We start from the raw sequence: 27,502 nt of genomic DNA on the forward strand, positions 1-27,502 counted from the left end.
CATGACCACATTAAAGGAGATTTGAGAAATCCTGACACCACTGCCAAACCTGCGAGGAGCCTGTAGTACGGCCTGAAGGGAGCCAGCTGCCGCAGAACTCGCAGAAGCCCACGCCTCGCCGGACCCGCTTCGCGGGTCCCGCAGCGCGGCTCAGAGCTTCTGTGTGACTTTGTTTGCTGAAAGGGCATTTTCCTGACCGGCAGGGCTGCGAGCATTCGCGGGGACTCCGTGGACCAGGAGCCCCTGCGCGCCCTACGACCAGCTGGGCTGCTCTCCCTGCCGGCCCCGCCCACCCGCTGTCTCCTAGGATTCCCTCATTAAGCAGGAACATTCCCCGCTGCGCGGGAGCGTCCCGGGAGAAGCCCGGGACAAGGGCGGGACCGTCTGTGGCCGTCCGGGGCCGCTGGAGGCCGGGCTGGGCCAGGGTATTGACATTTCCTTTTTAAAGTTGATGTTATTTTAACTATTTATCTCATTGTTGGTTGCCCATTGTTGTGCCGTTGCTTATATTATAATAAGACAATATCATCGGGTAGTAATATATCCCGTTGTGTCTCCATCAATATGAGTCACTCAGCCCCCCCTGGTGTGGGCACTTTTCCACTTGGCCCTCTTGATAAATTCTTCAAAAAAACCACCAAGGATGTAGATAGGGATCTCCTCCTTGCTGAGAGAAGAGCTGAGCGACGACGCTCTATTGAGAAACTGAAGAGAAGCCATTTGCCCTTTCCCTCAGACTCAAACCTTACCCAGGCTACGGATGCCCGAGGGCTGAGTTCGATTGAGGATGATGGTACAGATATCGACCAAATCCCCAGTATTTTTAGGTTTCCTGTCATTTCGCCGCCTTGTATTAGTGCAACTAGTGGTGTTCAGTTAGCTTGTATTCCCATTGATCACTCGAGCTTTGTTGATGTAAACATTCCAGATAGCCAACCTAGGGACCCTGGGCCCTGTCTCACGCTGCCCAACTCCTCACTGGTCTGTGTAGAACCCGGTGTGAACATACCCTTGAGGAGTGTGGGTGACGTTGTTACTAAGTCTGATGAGGTAAAGAGGGTGGTGCGTTCCCCACCGAGAAAAAGAAGGAGAAAGGGTGGGGTAAAAAGGAAAGGCCAAAATCGCCAGTTAGTTTTATCACCCCCACCGATTATAATCCCTGACCAACTAATCCCCCCTCATGTAGAGCTACCGGCGCTAGAACCACAAAATTCGCCTACTCATGCCTTAGTTACGGAAGGGTTTAGTGAGGCGTCCTGTGTCTTCATAGAGAAGCTCATTAAATCCTACATGTTACCGTTGCTGGAGCGTGTTGGGATTTTGAGTGACAAATTGGATCGCCTATTGGTGTCCTCGGAGTTAACACAACCCTCTACCTCAGCTAAGGGCAATGGGGTACCCACTAACCCACAAAGTTCTTCAAACACGGCAGGTAAGATAAACTTAAATAAAGCAACTGCTGTAGCTGTTAAACCCCCAAGACCACCTAGTTCGGCTAACGCGAATCCCAGGGTTGTCATTACCAAACCCCCTCTACAGGGAACTGTGCAACAACCTAAGAAAGGGGAGGGTAAATCGGCTCCCTTAAATGGTAAACCCTATAAGCCCCCACCAAGGATGCATAATGTGGATTTACCACCGGATTCCATGAACTTTGTTATTGTAATGACGGGCGTGCCACCAGTCTCGGAAGGGGATCGGGAAAATTATGAAAGCCTAAAAAATAAGGTCATCTTTTGGCTAAAGACAAATAGACCACTTCCTGCACATCTTAATGGGGATATTGTCTCGGTCAGAAGATGCCAATGGGTGGGGGTTCGCCCAAAAGATATAGAGGGAGATATAGTCATCATTAATTTTAGGGACAACAGAGTAGTATCCCATATTTCAGATTGGTATGTAGGAAAACACGAGGGAGGGGTTTGTACCAGGAATCTTAGTTATTTTTATCCTGAGACCCTGATTAACCCAATTGAACAACAACCCCATGTTAAAAGCACCAAAAGCCTCCTCAAATGGTCCAATTTTACAACTAGTTTTCATGGACCCCAAATTAACCCTGAGGAACAGTATCGTTCCTACAACCAATCTAACTACAACTGCCCCCCGCAAACACCAGGTTGGGCTAAAATTAAAATTCAACCACCTGGGCCACCAGTCATACCGCACTATCCTGCTCCAAATAATACTCTGTATCCCATAGCTCCTCCAATCCATGTCTTTCCTCAGGCCCAACAGCTCCCTAGCTTTTATCCAGCTTATCATAATCCATCTAGTCTGAACCCCAAGGACCACTGGAATATACCGCTGAGGAACCTTTATGATCCCCTATCAGGGTTATCAACTAATGATTGACCAGTAGTGTTGATAAGGGATGATGTATCTAACTCGGATTATATGGGAGGGGGGGTTGATCTGTTCAATATACCACTCATTAATGGAAGTTTATTCATACAACCCTGTAACTGCATTAAGGGGGACACGGCCAACCGAGTGGAGATAGGCGCACTGGAAATAGCATTAACCCCTTCTATCTCAGAGAGCGTTACTACAGCGGGTGTAAATTCAGAGCCTTGTCTTCAGGCCGGGCCTGTGGGTTTGTTGTTGTCAGGTACGAGCTTGGTTGCCTCTGTGCCTGAAGCAACCGCCCCCCAGTCTAATGATTCCCAACCCCCTGAGACCACCAATCCGTGTGAGTTAATGCACAATAAGGGTACTGTCATGGGTTGTTGGAACATTGCAGGGTTAGAATCTTGCACTTGTATTCCTGATTGGGTGGAGTTCATTTCTCAAGGAGATATTTGGTGTTTGCAGGAGACTTGGGCAATCTCCCCAGTGTATCTCCAAGGTTTTCTGAGCTTTTACAAACCTGCGACCAAAGGTCCGAGAGGCCGGGCTATGGGTGGCCTCACAACATGGGTTCGGCAAGCCGAAGGTGTAACTGTCAAAGACATTTTTATTGATTGTCCTGATTTACTGATAGTTAGCATTCAAACATGTAGTGGGCTGGTTATAATGTTGATCAATGTTTATGCGAGGGGAGTGACGGGTGGTAGAGTTTCGCACACCCTTACTTGTTTAGACGACTTTTTAAGTTCCAATGTTAATTTCGGACATGCAGTGGTGATGGGTGACCTTAACACCTGCTTTGAACCATTAAGTCATGACGATGGTTTACTAACTGAAGCAGAGGATCAGACCTGGGGGATCCCACAACTTGAAATTCCCCCGATAATCAAATGGTCTCAAGCAGCTACATATATCAAAGGTCTGTGTTTGAACTGGGGGCTCCGTGCACTCAATGGTCGAACCAGCTCGGACAGGATGGGTAATCACACCTTTTTTAATGGTAGGCACAGTAGTCGTATTGACTACATTTTAGTTGATATGAAAATGTGGCAGGTGGTTTTAGATATGACTGTTAAACCGCGCCAAGAAAGTGACCACGAACCCTTGGTGGCAGAACTGAAGGATTTTAGTTTTGTAGGGACGGGCCCACGACAGCCTAATCCTGTTCAGGAGGCGGTAGTACTCACGAATGATATGAGGAGGGTGCGCTGGCCAAAGGTTTCGGTAGACGTGGAAGCACGCAAAAAGATTAGAGCTCTGGTCTCAAACGCTCTGGTTGAAACTGAAAGGTGTGATGTACAGAACTCAGATTTTTCAACCATTCATGCCAGTTTGTTTCTGTCCCTTAAATCTTTGTTCGTTAAGTATGTTGCTAACAAAGGGAAAGGGAAGGGCAGGAAACCATTAAATTGGTTTAATGAAGTCTGCAGAAAGTCCCACGCAGATCTGTTTAAGGCTTTAAAATCAAAGAATCCCGCCCTAATTACAGAAAGTAGGAAGGCTTTTAATAAAGCCAAACGTCAGGCCAAAGCCGAGTGGGACGATGAGCGATGGACATCTCTAGCTGAGGCCTGTGGCTCAAGGAACCTACAGCAGTTCTGGCACCTCCTCAGGTGGGGTAGTTTACAGGATGATCGCCCATGCCCCGCATCTGTTGAACCACAAAAATGGGTGTCCCACTTTGTGGAACAATTTAGATGTGGCAATACTGCGTATGCTCCCATTAGCTGGCCATTATCTTTTGACACTCTTGTGTTTTCGGCTAATGAAGTCGAAGCAGTTCTGAAAGCCATCCCTAGGGGAAAAGCGCCTGGTCCAGACTGTATCCCAGCGGATATTTTTCTGGAGGATCATGATCTCTGGGTTCCATACCTGGTGCGTTTGGTAAATGCATTGGCAGCGGACGCCAGAGTACCCGATTCTTGGGCTGGTGCTGAAATACTGCCTATCTTCAAGAAGGGCGATCGGTCGGTTCCATCCAACTACCGGCCGATCAGTCTAATAGACGCGGTACAGAAGATCATAACCCGTCTTGTGCTCACTAGGATCCAGGCATGGATAGAGGAGTAAGATATTCTCACCCCTCTTCAAGCTGGGTTCCGTTCCCATGTGAGCACCTTGGACCAGGCATTCCGATTTATGCTTTTGCACTGGAAGACAGTTACCCTGGGTAAGGGCAACCTGTATGCGGCCTTCGTGGATCTTAGGTCAGCGTTTGACCTGGTCCCGAGGGCAGGCTTATGGAAATCCCTATTGGATATGGGTATGCCCCCCATATTGGCTCGTATCATAGTGAACCTCCATGCTCAGACATTTGCTTATGTGCGTTGGGGCAAACCGGGTGAGGTGACGGAGAACTTTCCTGTGGCTAAAGGCGTCAGACAGGGCTGTGTTATGGCACCAACCTTGTTTTCCCTATATATCAACGGGGTCACTAAATATTTTGACAACTTTTCCACGGATGCTCCAAGTTTGGCTGGCATGCGAATCCCCCTGCTCATGTTCGCTGACGATACTCTCTTGGTTTCACGTACCAGACAGGGTCTGCAAAAGGCTCTGTCTAGGTTTGAGAGGTTCTGCAGCGAACATGAGCTGGAGGTGAACGTGTCGAAAACCAAATTTATGGTTTTAAGGGGGCATAAACAAATAACCGCCAGGGTCTCCATGGGGGATATCCCCCTGGAGCAAACCAAGCACTTCACCTACCTGGGAGTTACTTTTAGTGACACCTTGAGCTGGACCCATCAGATCGAGCTCATGACCCTGAAACACCAACAGCTGGGCGGGGCACTGATTAAGGAACACAAAGGGTCATTTACGAGGCCGATGTCCCCGCTTATTAAGATCTATGGTGGTAAGGTTCTATCTGCAGTCCTGTATGGTGCGGAACTATGGGGTGGCAGCAATTTGGATCCATTGAAACATGCTCAAAATAAGTTTTTGAGAATGTCTACAGGTTTGCCACAGTCGACCCCACTAACTCCCCTTCTTTACGACCTGGGGTGCCATTCGGTGGTGGACCAAGCTAGACTCCGTCCACTAACTTTCTGGCGCCGTCTGTGGACAACCCCAGAACTTCATCATTATGCTGCCGCATGCTTGGAGGTCAAAAATAGGCCTGGAGCCTCAAACATCGGATGGTTCAGAGACCTCAAGGCCATTTTACTAGCTTTGGGTCTTGGAGATCTTTGGTCCTCGCCTGAGTCAGCCATTTTCCCCTCTAAAAAGGAACTCAAAAAATTTTACTGGGATTGGGTGACTCATAACATGTACTTGAAAACGAGCTCAAGCAATCTCACTGGACTGTTTATTGTACACAAGGATGTGCCCAAGCTTGAATGGTACTGGGATATCATATCTAAACCCCTGGACCGCAAATTATTTTTTCAATTCAGATGCGGTTCGCTTCCCATTGGGGAGTTTACCAAAAAGTGGGGAACAGAAAGGTCGGGGTGTTGTCCCAGGTGTCAAGGTACCGGGGAAAGCTTGAATCACTTTTTGTATGTGTGCCCTCTATATTCTGCCCCCAGAGCTAAATGGCTAAGACCGGTTTGTAGACAATTAGGTACAAGATCGTCTGTGGAAGCTACTAGACTGTTAAAAACCAACTTGGAGTGCCTTATTGTTGTGGGGGTCGCTAAATTCCTTGGGTGGGCCTGGGCGCTCAGATGTAGGCTTATTAAATATAACCAAATGGTGACTGTATAGTCTTCTGTAACCTGCTGACCTATGGTTGTATCAGAGTCCCTTTGTAAAAACTTCTTATATTTGTACAAGAAGCTGATTAGCTATAAATGATTTAATACTTGTTTTATAAGTTTTATATGTATATACTGTATTTTATGTCTTTTATGATGAACTAATCGAATAAAGACTTCTTGATACTCGAAATCCTCAATGGCAACCAGCTAGGCAATTGCTCATATTTCAAACCTTGGTCACATGCCTAACACATGTAATGTGCCTTGCTATCCCATGATTCAAGCTTGCAAAGGGAGAAGGCAGATCATTCTTACTGATGTGGTTAGTAGAGTCTTCAATAGTATGGGCCTCATTTATGAGGCCTTGCGTGAGTTTTGCAATTCCGATGCGTCACTTTTTGTGACGCATCGGCGGTGTAAAACATGCCTCCTAATGCGCACTATTTACAAAGTGACGCATCTAGGCAGATGCGTCACTTTGTAAACCCCTGCGCTACATTATACCTGCGTCAGGTATAATGTATGCAGACGGGGCGTTCACCCGCAAAAAGCCTCGTAATAGTGACGCAGTGAAATCTATGAGATTTCACTGCGTCACTTTTAGGACGCTGTTGCGTCAAAATCTTGCGCCTGCCTCACAGCAGGCGTAAGACTGACGCAAGCCCTTTCACATGGGGCTTTCCCCATGTGAAAGGACGCATTGCTGGAGTTGCGTCACTTTTGTGACACACTCCAGCAATGCATCACTTTTGCGCCTACAGATACGTCAGAAATACTGACGTATCTGTAACTCCTTGCGACATAATGCGTCATATTATAAATATGACGCATCAATCATGTCGCAGGGAGAGCGCAGTGAAAAGTGACGCATCACTGTTTTCACGCAGCGATGCGGCACTTTTCATAAATGAGGCCCTATGAGTGCTACGAACCTCGCAGTTCTGGAAGTACTGTAACAGGAATAATGTAAGCTCCTGGGAGGTGTTAAAGTGTGGTTATTAAGCCATGATGCAATGTGTACAGGAGTGTGTGATTGTATGCTGACGAATCGAGACATCTGTTGCAAAGCTCTCTGTGTGGAATGTTCATTTGCGTGCTCCAGGACTGAAAAGGGCACTACAACTGGTGAAGAGTAGGGAATATGTATTTACCCTATGTAGGCTACATATGCCGCCACGAGAACAATCTACAGTACTACGAACATGATAAGGGATATATAATAAGACAGGACCCCTTGAGGGGACCAGTTCAACATTTACAGAAAGGAGAATTCCTACAAAACAAGAGAACGGTATGTTGTCTAAATGGCTAATTGAGGCAAAATTTAGAATGCACCACATACTTAAACATGAGAAATTGACACCTCCTTTAATACACCCAAAATATCCTAAGAAAACACCCGCCCCGAAGAAGACCTTCATTTAACCATCAACACAGGCCCACCCCAGAAGGTCGCGCCAGCGCCAATATTCCTGAGGCCAAGAGTTTCCATTTACTGTAATCCACCGTGCACAGCGATTATGCACAATGGGAGAAGTAAGTTTGGAAATCTACCCTGAAATACCAGTTGAACTCTGACCTCTATAGGGCCATAGAGTCGTAGGAATAACAGATTAGAAAGAGGACGGAGAAACAGGTCCCAATCTAAATCACCCTGAGGACACTAGTTAGGTCAATGTAACAGATTGTTGCGATATTGTAGATTTATCCTCCGAAATAATGAGGTGTGAGGAGTCTGTAAATAGGTTTTGTAGATAAATATTGGTGTATTGTATTGTAAGTTATGTATGTCCCCTTAAATTGAATATTTGTTCAACTAATTTCTTTTGTATCTGTGAAAGTCCAACATGGCATGTAAAAAGACAGTTGTCTTATGTCTTTATGTTGCAATTTGTAAATTAATATGTCTATGCGTGTGTAAAAAGTGTATTTAATCCTAAGAACTAAAAAGACAAACTGCAATTGGTCACAAATGTGTGAAAAATTCTTTTGAATTGAAAGGTGCAGGATAGCAAGATACATTTTGACGGATAATGAATTTATTGGTGACAATAGGAACAAGGTATAAGTTCCTGTTTCGGAAATGGATTGAAATCCATGGTCTGGGAGGCACCCTTTTATGAACAATTGCCCTGGGGGACACCACCTCACCAGGGCAAATGCATTAAGGAGGGGGGTGCTGCTAGGCTCCCCACAGCCCCAGGGACCACCACCTCCCAGAGCTAAATGTAAAATTGATGTAGGGGCTCCGGTACCCCCACAGCCCCGGTAACTACCAACACCCCAAGTCTGTGGCCAGCATTGGAGGGGGGCCGCAATATCCCAGGGTGCCCACCCGCAATGTTGCAATTTGTTATGGCTTGGTGGGAGAATCACTGTTCCCATTAAGCCATAGCAAACTCTTTTCCGCTGTCAGCAAGCAAGAGGATTCAAAACGTTCTTGCTTGCAGAAAGTGGAGCTGAATTGCTTTTGGATAGAGGGAACTACATATTCAGCAGCTACCTCTGTTCAAAAGCAATGCCGGCTCTTGCAGGATGCAGGCAGCCGACAGGGATAGCTGGGGCCTTGATGCTTCCCCAGTGGTACCCAACTGTGGTGTAGGAATCAGAGCACCTACACTATAGGACGGGCTGCATGGGAATGGGGTCTCCGGGACTGACATCAGCCTGGGAGGGTGGCTGCGTGGCCTACTCACATTATTTTTTTTAACCCTGGGGTCAAAATCAGTCTCAGAGGTAGGCCACTTGGCCCCTCCTCCTTCTACTTAAAAAAGAAAAAGAAAGACCGTGATCGGCCTGGGGATGGGAGCCACATGGCCCCCATCCCCCACTAAAAAAAGCCTTGTCTCCGGGGGATGGAGTCCCCATGGCCCAAATCAGCCAATGGGAAAGGGAGCCTCGCAGCCCCCCATAAAAAATTTAAATAAAAAACAATGCCGCAACTCACCAAAAGCCCCACCCCATCTAGACCACTCTGGAAACATGCTTCCTGGTGCACTGCTGGTTGAGGGATGAAGTCCCCTTGTCACCAGAGAGTCCTCAGGGGCCAACAAGCCCTCCTGTTACCTCCAGTAATTCCCACATCGCAGGATTGCTGAGAGGTGCTAGGAGGCCATGCCCTCTTTTCCCAACACTCTGAAAATGCACCTTCATTTGCACTACTAGTTGAGGGATGAAGGCTCCTTGAATGCTGAGGGTCCTTGGGGCCTGAAACCACTCATATTACCTTCAGTAAGTCCTAAACAGTGGGATTTTTTAGAGGTCTTAGAAGTCCCACCCCCTTTCTCTACCACTCTGTAAAGATGTCTCCTGGTGCCCTGCTGGTTGGAGAATGAATTCCACTTGGCTGCAGAGGGTCCTAGGGGCTAACTACCTCTCCTGTTACCTCCCGTAAGTCCCACACAGCAGGATTGCTGGGAGGTTGTCGGGGGCCATGCCCCTTTTTCCACCACTCTGCAAATATGCCTCTTGATGCACTGCTGTTTAGGGGATGAAGTCCCCTTGGATGTTGAGGGTTCTTATGTGCCACAAACCCCTTCGGTTACCTCCAGTAAGTCCTAGACAGTGGGATTGCTGAAAGCTGGTCAGAGGCCCTGCCCCCTTTCTCCACCACACTGAAAGCATGATTATTGGTAAAACAAACATAGAATTTCATTGAAAAAACAATGGTTACATGGACGTTATAGTTAGGAATTAGCATTTAAAAAACCTTTTAAATATACTAAAAAAAAGCAAAAGTTACAGGGATGTTATAGTTCCGAGTTGGAATTAAAGAAACCTTAGAAATGCACTGAAAAAAAACAAAGGTTATTGGGACATTATGGTTAGGCTCAGGTTTCACTCATACAAAACCAGTGAAATTCAACAGTTATACTTAGCTGAGCTAACTATAACTCATGCCCCGCAATGCACTGCTTATGACCCCACATATTACATCACTCATGACATGGTGACATCACTGGTGACATTTCAAATGACATCTCTGATGACATCATCCACAGAAGCACTACCTCTGCAACTCGAATGTAATAAGAAGCAGGGTGGCTGGGCGTACCCCCTTGGTACCTGGGAACCACCATATCCCCAGGGTTACAAATTAAAGTCTTGAGGGCGCTTGGCAGACCCCCCCCCCCAAGTCCCGGACATAACCACATCCTCTGAGCTTAAATTCCACACTTAGGGAGGCAAACTGACTCCCCTGAGCACCAGGAACCACCAACTTCCCAGGGCTAACGTAAATATGGACTCCTGGACACCCCCATGCCCTGGGGACCAGCATCTCCCTAGGGCTTATTTTTAAAGAAAGAGGGGGGGCAGCTCTTAGCCCTGGGAACAACCACCTCTCCAGGGCAGGCCTGTGACATTGAAATGAGAAGGCTGTTTGGCCGCCTCCCTGGAGCTTCTAATGGCCCTGCGGACCACTAACCCCAGGGCCGGGTCCTACTATGTCCTGGGGTGACCACCCCAGGACATTGCTGTTTGCGTTGACTTGGCGGGAGCTTTGACATTTCCAATCAAGTCGGAGCAAACACTCTTCTTCCCGCAAGCAGGAGCTGACAAATTGTTGTTGCTTGCTGGAAGCGGGAAACAACCTTTACAACGCAACTTTTACAACGCACTACCATTACAACAAAACTTTTACAACGCAACATCCATTACAACGCATGCATTTACAACGCAACCATTACAACGCATGACACTACAACGCACACCACTACAACGCATGTCATTACAATGCAGTCATTACAACGCATACCATTACAACGCATAGCATTACAACACATAGTACCCCTACACTATCCAACACTTACCCTACTGTTGCACCCTCTGGAGTTAGAATAGTAATTTTTACCCCTACACTATCCAACACTTACCCTACTGTTGCACCCCCTGGAGTTAGAATAGTAATTTTTACCCCTACACCATCTAACACTTACCCTACTGTTGCACCCCCTGGAGTTAGAATAGTAATTTTTACCCCTACACTATCCAATACTTACCTTACATGCAATGTAATGTTATGCGTTGTAATGGTATGCGTTGTAAAGGTAGTATGCAAAGTAATGGAATGCGTTGTAAAGGTAGTTTTTAAATATTCGTTGTAAATGCATGCGTTGTAATGGAATGCGTTGTAATGGATGTTGCGTTGTAAAAAATGCGTTGTAAAGGTAGGCGTTGTAAAAGTATGCGTTGTAACGTCATACATCCGCTGGAAGCAGATGAAACGATTGCTCTCACAGACAGGGAGTTGTATGTTTAGCAGCTCTCTGTCTGTGATAACAATGCTGGCTCCCAGAGGAGGCTGGGAGCTGGCAGAGACCATGGGGCATTGAGGCTTTCCCCACGGTCTCAGTGGAAAAAAGCAGAAAGAGGAAAACAAATTGAGAAACTGGCAGAAAAAGACAGAATATAGGTCAGAAATTAACAGAAAGGTGCAAAATAAAGATCAGCAACAAGCAGAAAGAGGCAAAATAGAGGTGAAAAAATGTGCAGAAAGAGGCAAAATAAAAGTCAACAATGAGCAGAAAGAGGCCAGAAAAGGTGAGAAACAAGCAGAAAAAGGCTGAATAAAGGTAAGAAACTAGCAGAAAGACGCAAAAGGTGATAAATGAGCAGAAAGAGGCTGAATAAAGGCCAGCAATCAGCAGAACCCACACAGGCATTTAGGCACCTACTCACAGAACAACTCAAACACTTTCACAGCTACTCAAAGAAACTCTTGCACTCAGTCATAGATGAACTCAGAAAGGTCCACCCAGTCAGACACTCATGCAAACACTTACAGAATCACTCCTTCTCTCAATCACCCACTCGCAGACCTACTCAAAGACTCATGAACTAACTCATAGACCCACTTAGGGACTCACACATCCTCTCACAGACCAACTCAGAGACATACCCACCCACTCAAACATCTACTCAGACACTCATGTACTCAATCACCGGCTGACTAACACACTCATGGAGGCATTTGCAAACCCACTCAGATACTCTCACAGACACTCGCACACACACTCAGGGACTCACTCTTACACTTGTACACCGAATCAGACACTCACTCACCCACTCAAAGACCCACTCAGATACTCAAACACCCACAGAGACACTACCTCACGCACTCACTTTCAAAGGTTACATGTTATCGTTAGGAAATAACATCAACAAAAACTTAGAAATTCACTGGAAAAACCAGTCTACAGGTATATTACAGTTCAGAAACAGAATTTAAAAACCCTTAGATATCCACTGAAGAAGCCAAAGGTTACAGGGACATTATAGTTGGGTCTCAAATTTCACTTGTACAAAACCAGTGAAATTCATCAATTATTGTTACCTGAGCTAACTATACTTTACACCACCACAATGCACTGCTTACGGTCTTACATATTACATCACTCAAATCTAAGGAGTGTGGCCCCTGAATCGTGGGGCCCAACATGCATCAAACGTCTTGTTGGCGGTGAGCTGATTCACCTGTTGCGGGACCCTGCGTGGCCTGCTTCATCGATTGGGCTGCATGTCTCTCGTGCAACACACAGAATGCATGCTCATTGAGTGCTGTGTCCCGATCACAGGTTGCAACCCTCAGAGAAGAGGGCAGATCCATAATAGTGCCTCATTTTACCTCGTGCGGCACTCCTGAACTCGAGCCTTTGTGTGTGCATGGAATTGTCTGGTGCAATTCCGATCAACGCTCACCAGACATTGTACCTAATTTCCAGGGAAGTACAGCATGTGCCACTCTTTATTGTGTATTACTGGAATTATCAAGTGCAACTCACATCAATTTGCACCAGATGTTGTGTCTATTTTCAAGGGAGGTACTGAATTTGCAACTCTTCATTGTGTGTGTCAGGAACTGTCTGGTGTGTATTGGATCAATGCGCACTAGACATTGTCTCTCATTTCAAGGGAGGTTCTGAATTTGTGACTCTTCATTGTGCGTGACTGGATTTGTCTGGTGCAACTCAGATCAACATGCACCAGATGTTGTGCGTCATTTCAAGGGAGGTACTGAATTTGGAACTCTTCATTTTGCGTGACAGGAACTGTCTGGTGTGACTTGAATCAATGCGCACTAGACATTGTACTTCATTTCCAAGGCAGTACTGAGTTTGTGACTCTTCATTGTGTCTGACCGGAACTGTCTGGTCCAACTGGTATAAACACGCACCTGAAGTTGTGCCTCATTTTCAGGGAGGTAGAGAGGAGCGGATCTGGGTCCCAATATGCCCAGTTTGCCTGGTGCTCCTGTGATCAATGTGTGTTTGGAGAGATGCTTCCTTCTTCCGAGAGACTCCCCTGCTTCATCCTCCATACAGCAATTGTTCCTTTTGTGCCATCAGTGCGGTGGACCAACTGCCCTCGCTTCACCTAGGCCTGATGACTTTGTGTTGAGAGGTAGTTTTTCCCAGATTGGGCATGGGTGGTGAGAGTAATAGGCTGGGCTAAAGAATGCTTCCTACAGTGATTGGAAGCGGGTCAAGAGAACTTTTGACCCCCACATGCTTCTTAGAACTGGGCCGGTGCTGGAAGGCCCAGTGTCGAAGCCTCTGATTAAATGGCTGTCGCCCTCAGCCCGCTTCTGCTCCGCACACTGTGGGTGAACATCCAGAGTAGTGGCCTAACCTCCATTTGTCGACTGCTCACTAATTAGCCCTGATACCTACCGCCGCCTTGAATTGAATTGAATTGAAATTAAAATGTATATAGCGCTCTAATGCCCAAGGGCATCTAGGCACTGCAGCAGAGGGAAATGCCAGAAGTGAAAGATAAATTAGATCGAGAAAAGCCAGGTTTTTATCACCTTTCTGAGGGAAAGAAAAGTTGTGCTGTTCTTTAGGCTGCATCTAGTTTTAGTAAAGAGGAACTTCATGTCACACAGAGGGCATGCCTCATGCTCTTTCAGAGGATCAAGTTGCGGACAAGATTCCTTTATCTGGGGATTGAGATTTAAAAGAGTATCTCTTGTATACTTTAAAATGGGTTCTATGCTTGGTGATGAACGAACAGGGGGTGGCCCTGGGCCCGGTCCAGGCACGGACTGGTGCAGACGGGCTTGCCTTTGGCGCGCTTTTGGTGCATCCGCTGCGAGGGTCCGTTCCGGCATGCTGCTTAAATAGCAGTGAGTCGGGCATCCCACGCACACATCAGCTGCTGCCAACTCAGAAGTCCTAACAAGTACGTCCGGTCCCTAAGCCCTCCGCAACAAACGGCACAAGCTGCAGTGAAACGGGGATCACCACACTGTTTTCTCTGCCTAATAGTCAATAAAGCACCAGTAAGTTTATTTAAAAAAAAGAAATACAGGATCAGTTACTGTCCCAACAAGCAAATTTAAAAGTTAAAAAACACACAAGTGTCAATCAGAGATGCAAATAATAATAAGAGAGTCAGCAGTATATCTGTGGAGCAAGATGATAGGTGGCAGACCTACCGCCTTCTTCCCTGGGACCCCGACTAAGTGTGACTCCAGCCGGGATCAACCTAGAATCGGGTCAAAGGTTTTCTTTATGTCCAGCCTATGAGATGAGGTAGTAGGGGTTGACTGAATAGTAGAGGAGGGCTTGCGCCACAGGGTCTGCATGTGCATTATCAATTGACTTGAAGGATATCATTTGCACAGCATCACAGCCTAATTTTCCCAATGTTTTGCACCACATGAGGATGCTGGGGAGTAAAATAGAATCTTTCCCAAGTGTGCACATTACTGATGTCATTTTAACAGGGTCGGGCCTAGCACTGCTAGTGATATTTCCAAATGTGGTTCATGGCCAGAAATACATGATGTTCATGTTGTGTTCATTAATATGTGTATTGAGGACAAACTTTACTTACATACACCACATGTGAAGTCTCTTTTATGACGCTCAGTGTATTTATTTTGTAGGCGTGCTGTGCCAATGCTTTACACATTGCCTACGTGACAAGCCTGACTGCTCAGTGCCATCCTACCCAAGGGTGGGTGCAGGTTATACAGTGAGTGTAATCTCCCACCCCTGACAGGAGTGGTAGGTTGTACCTGGCTAGGGCCTCGCCTCATCCAACCATAATATGCAGGTTGCAACACATTGCAGCTCTCGTACACCGTTTTTTCGCATCTTCTACATCTCTTCTGTACCCCTCTGGCATTTTTATGCACACCTCCTAGGGCTTTTTTTCGGTTGTCCTGAGCTTTAAGTGTGCCCATTTGGCACCCCTCATTCACTTGTTGTGTACCTGGCAAGTGCCTATCCCGCGTATCTTAAGTGCCTCTTAGCCATGCACCCCCTGCCCCTAGCACTCCTCTAAAATTCCTCATATGTACGACCAGTGCTCTTCAAGCGCATATCCTGAACCCGATTCTCTGTCTCTCTTGCGATGTCTTGCACCACTGCTGCACCTTTGGTGGCAGATTTACAAACCCCCTGCACCACCAGTACGTCACTATTCGTGACATACTGGTGGTGCAGGGGGCTCCTCTATATTTACAAGGACAGGAAAAGCCACCCTGCGTGACTTTTCCTCTCCTTGTAAATACGACCCCTTACACGCATCTCTTTGCGTTGAAGTGGCGTTCCATGGGTGTTGCTGTGGGTGTTCCCACGCAACACCCATGGAACAAGACACATCTCCAGATTTACCAGAAACCGTAAATCTGGAGATGAGTCTGAATGCTACGTCACCCTAGAGGTGGCGCAGCGAAGCGCAATGATGAGAGAGGTATTAATTCCTCCTCGTTTTTTCCTCTTTCAATGTGTGGTGCATTTTACAGCACACATTTAAAGATGAAAATGCCCATGATGCAGGCATCCTTGCACCATGGTGCAAGGGTGCCTGCGCCTGCTCATGGCCGCAGTGTGTGCACCAGTGCAGGGTGAAGCACAGACATGCAACATATTCTTGTAAATATGTAGCATCCCTGTGCTTCGGAAGTCCTGCAGCGTGGCGCAGCCAAAGGGCTTGCGCTGCCACTTCCTTGTAGATCCGCCCCTTGGTATATTTTTAATGCAGCCGTGACCACAGGGGACTGAAATAGGTTGTAGCGGGTCCGTCTTGATGAAAGTGTGACTACAGACGATACCCCTCCCTGGCCCAGATACGCTGCCAAACTCTCCATTCTAGTGTTCCCTCAAGTGGGGTCATAAGTATCGACACCACTCAATTTTTCCAACACACCTTAGCGCGTGTGCTGAGAATTCACTATTCACGTCGCCAAATTTTGCCACTCACTCACATTTTTCACAAAGTCCTGATTAACGCAAAATGTATACCTTTTTTTCTGGGCTGAAACAGACCTACTACAGACAACTACAAGTAAAATCGCTCTATTAGTTGGGCTCTCAGATTTTAACATATCTTGGGCTGCCACAAATAAACACATTTGGCAAGGATTCCCAGAGATATTTTTAACCAGCACATTATCACATTACACCAATACACCACACCAGCTCTGCTGTATTCAGGTGTTGTAGCACAACCGGGCGGCACACAACCAGGTTGGTGTGTGAGGGGTCTTTTAATAAAACCTAATGGTTCCTCTGCACTGTTTACTTTTACAGTGAGTCCAAAACCTTTCTCTTATCTAGTGGGTACGTACACATTGTTTGTGCATTAGACTTGGGCATAGGGACGTCCCCCGACCTTTCCTCGCTCTCCCCCTTTTTGATTGACACATATTTTAATGCACCCTTCCTGACAATTGTATGCACCACCCATCTGTTCTACGTCTCTAACAAGCCCCTACAGTGCATCTCATATTTCCCACTCCTGCGCAACACTTGCCCCCCTGCACCTTTCTAAAATATTGGAAAAGTTACCCCTCTATGCTCCTCCGGCTCAAATTCTGTACTCTATACTCTCCTGGGCCTATCCTCTGTCTCTCTTGGGCACTCCTCTGCTGCTCCTGCACCTCTGATGCGTATCTCTCCTGCACCCTAAGTTCCTATATACCTCCTAAGGATCTCAGGTGCGTCACTCGTGCTCATATCAGTGCACACCAAAATCTATCATTTTCCTGCCCTGAGGTCCTCCTGGCCATACCCTGCCCCTGACACTCTCCAGGGCCATCGTGTGTCTCTTTTACACCCTCCTGTGCACGTCTGCGCTTCTTTTGTGCTGATCTTGCGCCCTACCTTTCATCTCCTTTCTCATTGTGCTTACACTGTTGATTAAAACATGCAAATGCGTCTCTTTTGCACCTCTCGCACCACTCTTGCACCTCTTCTGCATCCCTCTCGCAACCCTCTTGTACCACTCGTGAGCGTCTTCTGTGAAATATTAAACTGATTTTGAAGGGAAATAAATGCACTCCAATTTTACTGCAAATGCAATCTAAATAGTGTGCAACTAATTTGCTTGATTTTAATTATTTTGAATAAAGATTGCCAATAAATCACTTTTTATTTTTTATCACAAACGGTATTATACCTGTTTCATGAATTATAATACACAACATGTGTACATGTATTTTTTTAAAATAATCTCACAATCTGTTAACCCTATGTTTGCATTGCTGTACGTACTATGCAATGCATTGAAGAAAAATATGTTAGCTCCACCTTTTTACGAAATTAGCAAAACAAAGACGAAAAAATAGCATTATCTCCGTTTCTGCATTAAATCAAAGTGTATGTAATCTGAGCCCTGATTGGCTAAAGTCAAGAGCTCCAGTACAAAGGTGATATAACATTCTGTAACATCTTCCTTTTACAGTCTTGTGTCGGGCATTTCATATTTTCAATACAATTCATGCAATGCATCATCATGGTCTCGTGCTCATCTGAAACTGATGTTTACAGCTGCTATCACTACTGTGCTGCTGACCTATCAGAGCACATGTCTCATTCAAGTCAATGACCATTATTTCGATTTAAAAAAACATAAAAAATGACATTCAATTCATATAAAAACATCATGTAGTGACTTTTCAAAGGGTAACCCATCCAACAAGTACTCAATTATTGGGAGTCAATGTCCCAATACAAGACCTTTCTTAGATATTAAAAAATCAATAAATATAGTACAATTCCGTCAATAAATACATTTTGTAATAGGATGGCGTTTTAACAATACTTACATTCATACATTCATACAACAAGTACATGTTATGTTCTGAACAGTTAATGGCTGTGTCAAAAATATAAAAGGTTCCATGGTGTACAGCTAAGATACAACATTATGTGGCATAGTCCCTCAAGTGCAAAACCAACAAAGTGCAAATTCTAATCTAGTTTTAAATAAAACACACATAGGTTCCTATAAATGCCTAAAATGTCAGTCCTATTCTCTTTCTTATTAAATAAACACCAAAGAGATATCTACCCACACTAAAAACTATTGCTTGTGTCGTATCTGATTTCAATATTCTTGCCGCCTCATAACAGTACCTAATACCCAAAAGCTTGGGTCCCCCACGCTACGGGCACATTTCACTATATTTGCATTTATCTGCAGAATACCGTAGCGAAATTTGAGGTGAAGAGATTTAGCAAGCTGTTGTTGTATCTCTCGTTAAGAGGGCTTGAGAAAAAACCTGACAATAACATACAATATGATACTGACATCTGTATGGCCAGTATTAATGGGTACACGTTAAACTGGGCAACAGTGGACCCTGAGTCATTTATTGGAAGCCTGATTAATAATAGCTCAGAGGAAATAAGGACATGCTTCTCACAGGATAGGGAGGACAAAGAAATACTTACAGCCTTCCTTAAGATTTCAGCCGAGGCTAGGAAGTTGTTAATAAAAGATAAACGCAATGGCCAGCGACCCCCACAGGGCTGGTTCGATAAAGAATGCACGAAGGCCCATACTTTTTTAAAAAAGGCCCTGCATGACGAACCAAGGTGTAGGGAAAAAATAAGGTAGACAAGATCTTTGTACCGCCTGGCCCAAAGAAAAAGCAGGATAATATTAAAAAGGGAAGCGTGAGACGCCCTACAAGACGCTTGCATAAATAAAGATAACAGTGGCTTTTGGAGAGCAGTTAACGCCCCATTTTTAACAACAGAAAGACAGATATTATAGACATGGCTAACAGTTGTGATATGTGGGTAAACATTTTTGCAGGGCTTTACATGGACGAGATTATAATATGATAACACAACAGAGACAGCTGTCCCTAGAACAGTTGAGAGTATTGATCATGGATCGTTTCCTTTAGAAATTAATATTACCCTGGAGGAAGTCACCAGGGCAATTAACGATAGTGCTTCAAGGAAAGCACCGGGGCCGGATGGTAGTCCGGTGGATGTCTACAAATCGAAAATAGGGCTATGGGCCTCTCTTTTAACCAATGTACTTATGAGTTGCATCCGTTATGGGCTAATCCCCACCTGGACTGATGCCATTGTGATACCAATATTCAAGAAAGAGAATAGAAATGAACCTAGTTGGGGGGCGTGGCTAAGCGCCCGGCGCGGATGGCAGCGCTGGTGTGAGCGTCCCGTTGTGGTCGGGAGAAAACAGCGGTACACGCGTCTCCCTGCTCCCGCAAACGGAGGATACCAGCTTTTAAATACCTGGGGAATGGATTGAGACCTTTTCCGAGGTCTATTTCGGCAGTTTTCTTTCCTTTGGGGGTGGGACTCCTCGGACCGCGGCTCTCTGACGGCCGCGGCCGCAATTTTCTGCAATCATGGCTTTGTGACGAGCGCATAGACGTTGTGCTCCTGCTCCCTACATCGTCCTGTAGTTTTCAGCGTTTCCTGCATTCCACATGATGTGCTGATATTCTCCTCCTGAATGGACTTTTTCAACATGGTATGACCTTTCTTATATCCTTGCAAGCTGTTTTTTTTCTCTTCATGTTATGGCGGCCATTTTGTGACTCATACTGCGCTTCCTCATCTACTCACAGCGCATGAATGCCATTTCACCACCGTGTTTCAGTTGCATTAGTTGGACTTCTCTCCCTCATGGCCTGCTTTATTGTTCGTTCATCTCCTGTTGCTGTTTGTGTGCACTGGAGGCTGCAATGGTGAATTGTAGGGTTAAGCGCTTCCCTCACTAATTACGGCTTCTGTCTGTACAGAAGCTTATCATCTGTGCTCACCTCTTCGTGGACATGACCCCTTGACTCCTGCTGGCTGTCTCTTATTTCAGTGGACTCAGTTAGTGTACTTTCGCTTCCATTCTGTCTTTTCTACCTCGTGGAGGCTGTGGAGGTCCTTTGGCTCTGTTTTTTCTTGATGTCCTATTGATATATACTATTTCTTATGGGCAAGCTTACAACGTACTGCGCTGACAAGGTTGGGAAGCACACTTTTATCAAAAACTCTAAACTTTTCTCTGAGTTGGCCCAATTGGAAGCTTCTCAGACACCTTCTACTTCTATGCCATGGAAGAGGTGTGGCGCCGCGGCCAGGGCGACTGACGCTGGAATCTGGGGATCACGGTTCGATCCCCGGCACCGGCGGCAGATTAGCCCAGCACCATGTGACTCTGGGCAATAGCTTGCTTAATCTTCCCGACGGCCCCCATCGCCTAGAGACCCTTACGGGTGATTGTGCGCTTTACAAATGTTGATTATTATTATTATTATTATTATTATGCCACAGTCAAATATGGAGCCTTCTTCACAGCCCGCTGGGAAAACTTCTGTTAAACGGCTAAAAAAAGACCCACCCTCACCATCGGCTTCGTCATCCAATGTCTCCATGGAGTTATTGCTAACAGAGATTCGAGCACTTCGACCCTTCATGGAGGAAACTAATGCTAAGCTACAAGTCTTGACTGACAACTGGGCACAAATGGATGCGAGAGTCACGTCAGTGGAATGCAGTGTTTCCTCCCTTCAGGAATCAGCCGCCAAGGTTTCTCATATGCATTCTCAAATTTCCTCTCTTCAACGACAAGTTGAGGACCTTGAAAACCGAAATCGACGCAACAACCAACGCCTTTACGGACTTGCGGAGGGATGCGAGGGGAATGACCCCATCACTTTCTTCAAATCCTTCCTTCCCAAGCTTCTGCATTTCCAGACAGCACTTTGCTCAATATACAGTGTGCTCATAGGCTGGGCCGAATCTCCTCATCTACCTCAGCTTCAACGAGACCTAGAGGCGTGATTATGTATTTTCTAGAATACACCGATCTTTTAAAAGTCCTCTCCGCAGCCAGGGCACTTCCACGGCTTACATGGTCTGGGTCCCTCTTGTTCTTTGCGCAGGACTATGCCAAAGCTACTGCTAATCGCCGCAAAGCTTTCCTGGGTATGCGACCTGCCCTTAGATCCATTGGCCCCAGATATGTGCTTTTTCATCCTTGTCTCTTTAGAGTCACTTATAACAACAAGACAACAACTTACGAGGATCCTGTGCGACTTCAAAGCTTTCTGAACTCCTGTGGTTCTACAGACATGGATGCTTCTGGTTCCTCTTCCTCCTTCCCTCCATGACTTTTTCTCTCAGCCTGTTGAAGTCTATTTGTTTTTGGGTTCTTGTTTTCCGTTCATAAGTTTATCAGACATAATATACCTCCTTTGCACTTTGTATCAGTTCTTCATATTAGTTATGTTGTTCATATCTCATCATAATCTTTCTTGACTGCCCTCTTTTCTATATGTTAAATTTTGCTATTCCCTTTTTCCTAATGTTTTTCCTCTTGTTCTTCACAGATCATATAAGGCGTTCCGTGTTGTTCTTCCGGCTGGACGGCTCGCTAGCCCGGACGTCTTGTCTCCTCCAGTTGGCTCTTCCCCTCCCTCCCTTCACGTTTGGTTTTTTCCTTGGTAACGATCCCTTCCTCTCCTTCCCTGTAAGTACAAGTTCCTTCCTTTCTTGTCATGTTCGCTTCTGCTTCTGATCCCATTTCCCCTTTCATGTTGCCCTTCCCCTTTATCTTTTGCTCAAAGGTGTCATTTCTTCTTTACTATTCTCGTTCTCTTTTCCTGCTTTTCTTTCTACTTGTTCTCTTCTTAAAGGTGTCACCTATTCGCTATCATTTTCAGTTTCTTTCTCATCATTTATTTTCTATCTCATCATCTCCTTTGCTTCTCCTTCATTCATCTCTTCTTGATTTGCTTAGCTATGAGGTTTCTTCTCATTGTAGTTACTATCTTTTCTCTATTGTTTAATGTCAGTACGTATTGTCTCATGGAGCGTTAAAGGTCTTCACTCTCCCATTAAAAGACAACAAATTCTTTCTCACCTTGCTAAATTGAATGTGGACTTTGCCTTATTGCAAGAGACTCATTTATCTGAAACGGAATCTGTTAAACTTAAAAGAGGTTGGGTGGGAGAGGTGTGTTTTGCTCCTGGAGATGGTAAGCGAAATGGGGTCGTTATTCTCATCCGTAAATCTCTTACTTACTCCTTGTTGGCTACTGAATCGGATTCTGATGGTAGATGGTTGTTTGTCAAGCTTTCCTTGAGGGGTGTTCCACTCTCTTTTCTCAATGTTTACGCCCCTACAGGTGGTGACCCAATTTTTTGGCGCGAGTTGTCTACTCGCATCACCACTCACATTGATGATAATTTTATTTTGGCAGGGGACTGTAATAAACCCCTTGATCCTTTTTTGGATCGTAATTCTAAAGCTTCCTTCGTTCCAAACAAGTCTCATAAACTCTTTACTCACGCAGTTTTGCAGCATAAACATATTGATGCTTGGCGTTTGTGTAATCCAACGGCCAAAGAGTTTACCTTTTATTCTCCCTCTCACCATTCCCAGTCACGCATTGATTACATTTTTGTATCCCATCACCTCTCGCAGTCTCTTACTCATGCAGAAATTGGCCCCATTCTATTATCTGATCACGCCCCAGTTTCTATTAATATTGATATTTTACCTAAAGTCGTTGGACCTAAAAGGTGGCGTTTCAATAATTCCTTGCTCTTAGACCCCAAATTCACTACTTCTTTTACTGACTTTTTTAATGAATATTTTACCTTTAACGATACCCCTTCTATTCCCACTCACACTATCTGGGACGCATTCAAGGCCACGGCTAGAGATTTTATTATCCAGTATGTGGCTAAGAAGCGGAAATCTGCACGTAAATACACTACTGACCTTCTCCACAAAATCAAGGGTCTGGAACACTCCTATTATACCTTTCGCTCAAAGGAAAGCTTGACAGCACTTATTGACGCTAAGTTGAAATTTAATAAAAAATCTACAGAAGACGCTTCTCTTTACCTACTGAAATCTAGCTCAAAATTTTACGGTGGAAAGAATAAGGCAGGGAAAATTCTGGCTAATTATTTGAAAATCAAACACAACAAATTAAATATTGAATCTGTATTTGATGACAATGCTGTTCTTAGGCATAAAGACAATGATATTCTAGACAAATTTTCCCACTTTTACTCTACACTTTATTCTTCTGAGACCCATCCTACTCCCCAATCTCTCTCTGATTTTTCTCTAATATCCACCAACCAGACCATTTTCCTATTGACTTAACCTCTTTGGAATTGGATATATCCCAGCAAGAGTTACTTTCTGCCCTTAATTCTCTCAAGAAAGATAAAGCTTCAGGGCCTGATGGATTCACTGTTGAGTTCTATCTTAATTTTTCCAAATTGCTAATCCCTAAATTACACTCCCTTATAGACTCCTTTGTTTCCCTTGGTAGCTCATCAGGTACCTTCTCTGATGCCCATATTTGTATCATCCCTAAGGAAGGGAGAGACTCTCGATACTGTAAAAACTATAGACCAATTTCCCATGTCAACATTGATTATAAGATTTATGCTAAATCCCTTGCAGCTCGGTTAGACCCCTTTTTACCTGAATTACTCGGCTCCGAGCAATCTGGATTTGTTAAGGGTCGCTATATTACTGATAACACCAGACTCCTTTTTAACCTCTTGTCCAAATCTCCACACTTTCAAGATTCTCTGGCGGCTATTGCCTTGGACGCGGAGAAGGCGTTTGACAGAGTAGAGTGGACTTATCTTTTCTCTGCCCTTAAATGGTTCGGTTTTGGTCCCAAATTTGTTTCCCTAATCTCCTTTCTTTACTCCAACCCCAGAGCAGCTGTCTGTGCAAATGGTCTGGTCTCCTCCTTTATTGAGTTGGGTAGAGGTATGCGACAAGGTTGTCCTTTATCTCCTTTTCTCTTTAATTTAGCTTTGAAACCCTTTCTCTCCAAACACAGACAAAATCCTGATATACACGGCTTTCAGACATCACACTCTCATATTAAACTCGCTGCCTACGCAGATGACATTTTGCTTTTTCTCTCCAATCCTACTGTCTCTATTCCTGCCTTCCTTGCCGAAGTATATGAATATTCGAAGATTTCTGGATACAAGCTGAACAATGACAAGTGTGAAATTTTACCCCTCACGAAATATACTTTCAAACCTGATTTTGCTGCTTCTAATTTTACTTGGAGTTCCTCCCACATCAAATATCTAGGTTTACATGTCACTCCCTTCACAGCAGACACGGTCTCACTATGTCTCAACAAATGTATCCAGAAACTTTCCGACCTCACCGCCAAATGGCATCCACTCTATCTTTCATGGTGGGGACGCCTCGATACCATTACAATGATGCTAGCCCCCATCTTTTTATATACTATTTCTAACATTCCAGTTCCTATCCCCATGAAGTTCTTTAAGAAGATTAATTCCATTCTTTCCTCTTTTCTCTGGTTGGGCAAAAAATCCTGCATGTCCCTTTCTAGACTGACACGTCCTAAATCTGAGGGGGTTGTCAATTTTCCTGACTTTCCAACATACCATAGGGCTTTCCTTTTACGCCAGGCTTCCTTCTGGTTACGAGACCCTGATGAACCTTGTCCTTTATGGGTTACTGTAGAACGTCTCTCTCTTTCTCCCTTCACTTTTTCTGAATTTCTATATTTTTCTCATAAACCACAGCTACCATCCATTCCCATACACAAATTTACTGTCAAGTTGCTCTTAGCCTCCTCCCCTGCCCCTCCATCCTCTGTAGCTGATTTCATATCCACTACCATGTGGCATAATAAAAGTCTCCTTATCAACAACAAACCTTTTTACTGGAAATCCTGGAGGCAGAAGGGTTTAATTTGGGTCTCTCAGCTTTTTTCTCATTCCACTTTTTTATCTTTTTCAACATTACTCCACTCTTTTGACCTTCCTGCCTCCTTTGCTCGTAAATATCTCATACTTAAAGAAGTGGTCCTGTCTACTTACACCCAGCTCCAGCACTCTTACAATCATTCTTCGTCTCCTAATCCTACCTCACAACTTCACTCCTTGTTGGCTACTTCTTCTAAAGCCTCTCTCATCTACGCTTTTCTTCGTGCCATACCCTCTCCTCATCCAAAGTCCAAGGTAGAGGAGCAATGGGAATGCGATTTTGCCACTTCTTGGCCTATTTCTTTGTGGGATAAGTTGTGGGCCAAGCTTCGTAAATCCTCTAGATCTGCTACTTTAACACAGACACTATTTTTCATCTATAATAGGCTTCTTTTTACACCACACTTGCTTAATAGGAAATTCTCTTCTGTCCCTGACTCCTGCTGGTCTTGCTCTGTACCCATTGCAACTCTATTCCACATGCTCTTTTCTTGTACTATAGTTCATGATTTCTGGAGGCAAATTTGGACCCAAATCAACGATATTTTTCACACTCAAATCCCTTTTTCTTTTATTCACATTTTCTTAGGTAGTCTCTCTCCCTGTTGGGATCACGTCACTTTTGATGTGCGTATCATTGATTTACTGATAGCAGTTGCATTCCAACAAATTACTGTTAACTGGAAGAATTCTGCGAATATCTCATTTAAAGCATGGTGGGTATACTGTTTGTCATAATCATAGGTTAGATACTGCCTTTGTTTTTCCTCTCAATATGGCAATGAAACGCACCAATTTATGGCTTCCTATAACATTGTTCCTTGATACCTGTGCTAAGAATTCATCTCATTTATCACCCATTCAACAAGAAGTCTCCAAACCTCCCTGATTGACCTTACTGTTCCTAAGTATTTTTCTGTCTAAATAGTTTTTACTACTGTATCCATTTTATCCTTTATTGTGTAACCTCATCCTGCCTTCGTCACCAGTATGCCTTTTGCTATTCATGTAACGTTTTCCTAGATTGTTTTTGCTTCTTTTCTGTACCACATGTGTATATTGTATTGACACCTCTTATTGCTTAATAAACTCTCTTTGAACTTAAAAAGAAATGAACCTAGTTGTTATCGACCAATATACTTACTAGATGCCTTTATGAAAATTGCAGGAAGGGTCATTTTAAATAAGCTCGAGACATGGGCAAAGGAGATAGGCGTTTTATCAATTTTTCAATATGGTTTTCGAGCTGGCCTAGATACCACGGAACAGGGACTTAATCTATCTCTGATTATTGATAAATATAAGAAAGCTAAGAAGGGCAAACATTTCCTCACCTTTCTGGACTTAAGCTCCGGTTTTGATTGCGTCAAACACGTCATGCTGTGGGATACCCTTAGAGATCTAGAGTTGGATCCATCTCTGATATTGTTCATGAAGGAACTATATAAGGGGGCAGGTGCGAGAGTACGCTATGGGAAACAGGGAGAATGCTCAGCCAAGTTCTCCATAAAAAGAGGGGTGAGGCAGGGGTGCATTCTTGCCCCCCTGCTTTTCTCACTCTACATAAACAGCTTAGGGCAGGACCTGAATGAGCATCAACATGATTATCCAACTATTAGGGATACACCTGTTCCCATTTTATTACACATGGACTACACTGTTTTAATGTCGCGGACGCAGCTGGGTCTGCAAAGGTCCATTTCATATTTTGTTGCATATATGACTGAGCGGGGTTTAAAGGTGAACATCGCCAAGACTTTTATAATGAGTTGTGGGACAAATTCTAGTAAGCGATTCGAACGAGGCAGAGACGCGATACCGGAATCACGAAGAACGTATCCGGTTCCCGTGAGGTCCTTAGATACAGTATGCCCGTTCGGAGAGAGTTTTATAATACTCTAAGATACATCCACTCACATGATAAAGAGATGGAGTAAAACTACAAAAAGAAATCCCTACATAAGGAGTCTTGCAAAAGAAAATAAGACTACAGCAACAAGAGACTGCAGAGATCAGAAGGCAGACCTTGACTGTATCCTTGACCATATCTAGCGAAGGGGAGAATCACTCCTAATTAAAGATCGAGCAACTAAAAACTCGAAATCTTCTTGACACAGGAAACCCCTAACAAGAAGTCCTGAGGAAGGTGCCACAATATCTGATGTATTGCACCGAAACGCGTCGACGCATTCTGTAAATCAGTGAATCCAAGGGAAGCCTAGTACACACTGGATGTATATATACGAATTGTTTGGCCACAGTGGTGTACAAAAGTGGAAGTAATTTTAGGCTTTGGATCCAGTAATCTAGAGTGGCAAAAATATCCATGAGCCATAGTTACAACAGGGGTTTTGATTCTATAATGTATTTTTGTGATATCTTTTTTTACTGTTGATGAATTATAAGTGTGGGATATATGTACCAGTCTGTTTTGCATTTTTTATTTTTTAT

The sequence above is a fragment of the Lissotriton helveticus genome, chromosome 4_1, assembly GCF_964261635.1.
Source record: "Lissotriton helveticus chromosome 4_1, aLisHel1.1, whole genome shotgun sequence".
Taxonomy (NCBI): Eukaryota; Metazoa; Chordata; class Amphibia; order Caudata; family Salamandridae; genus Lissotriton; species Lissotriton helveticus.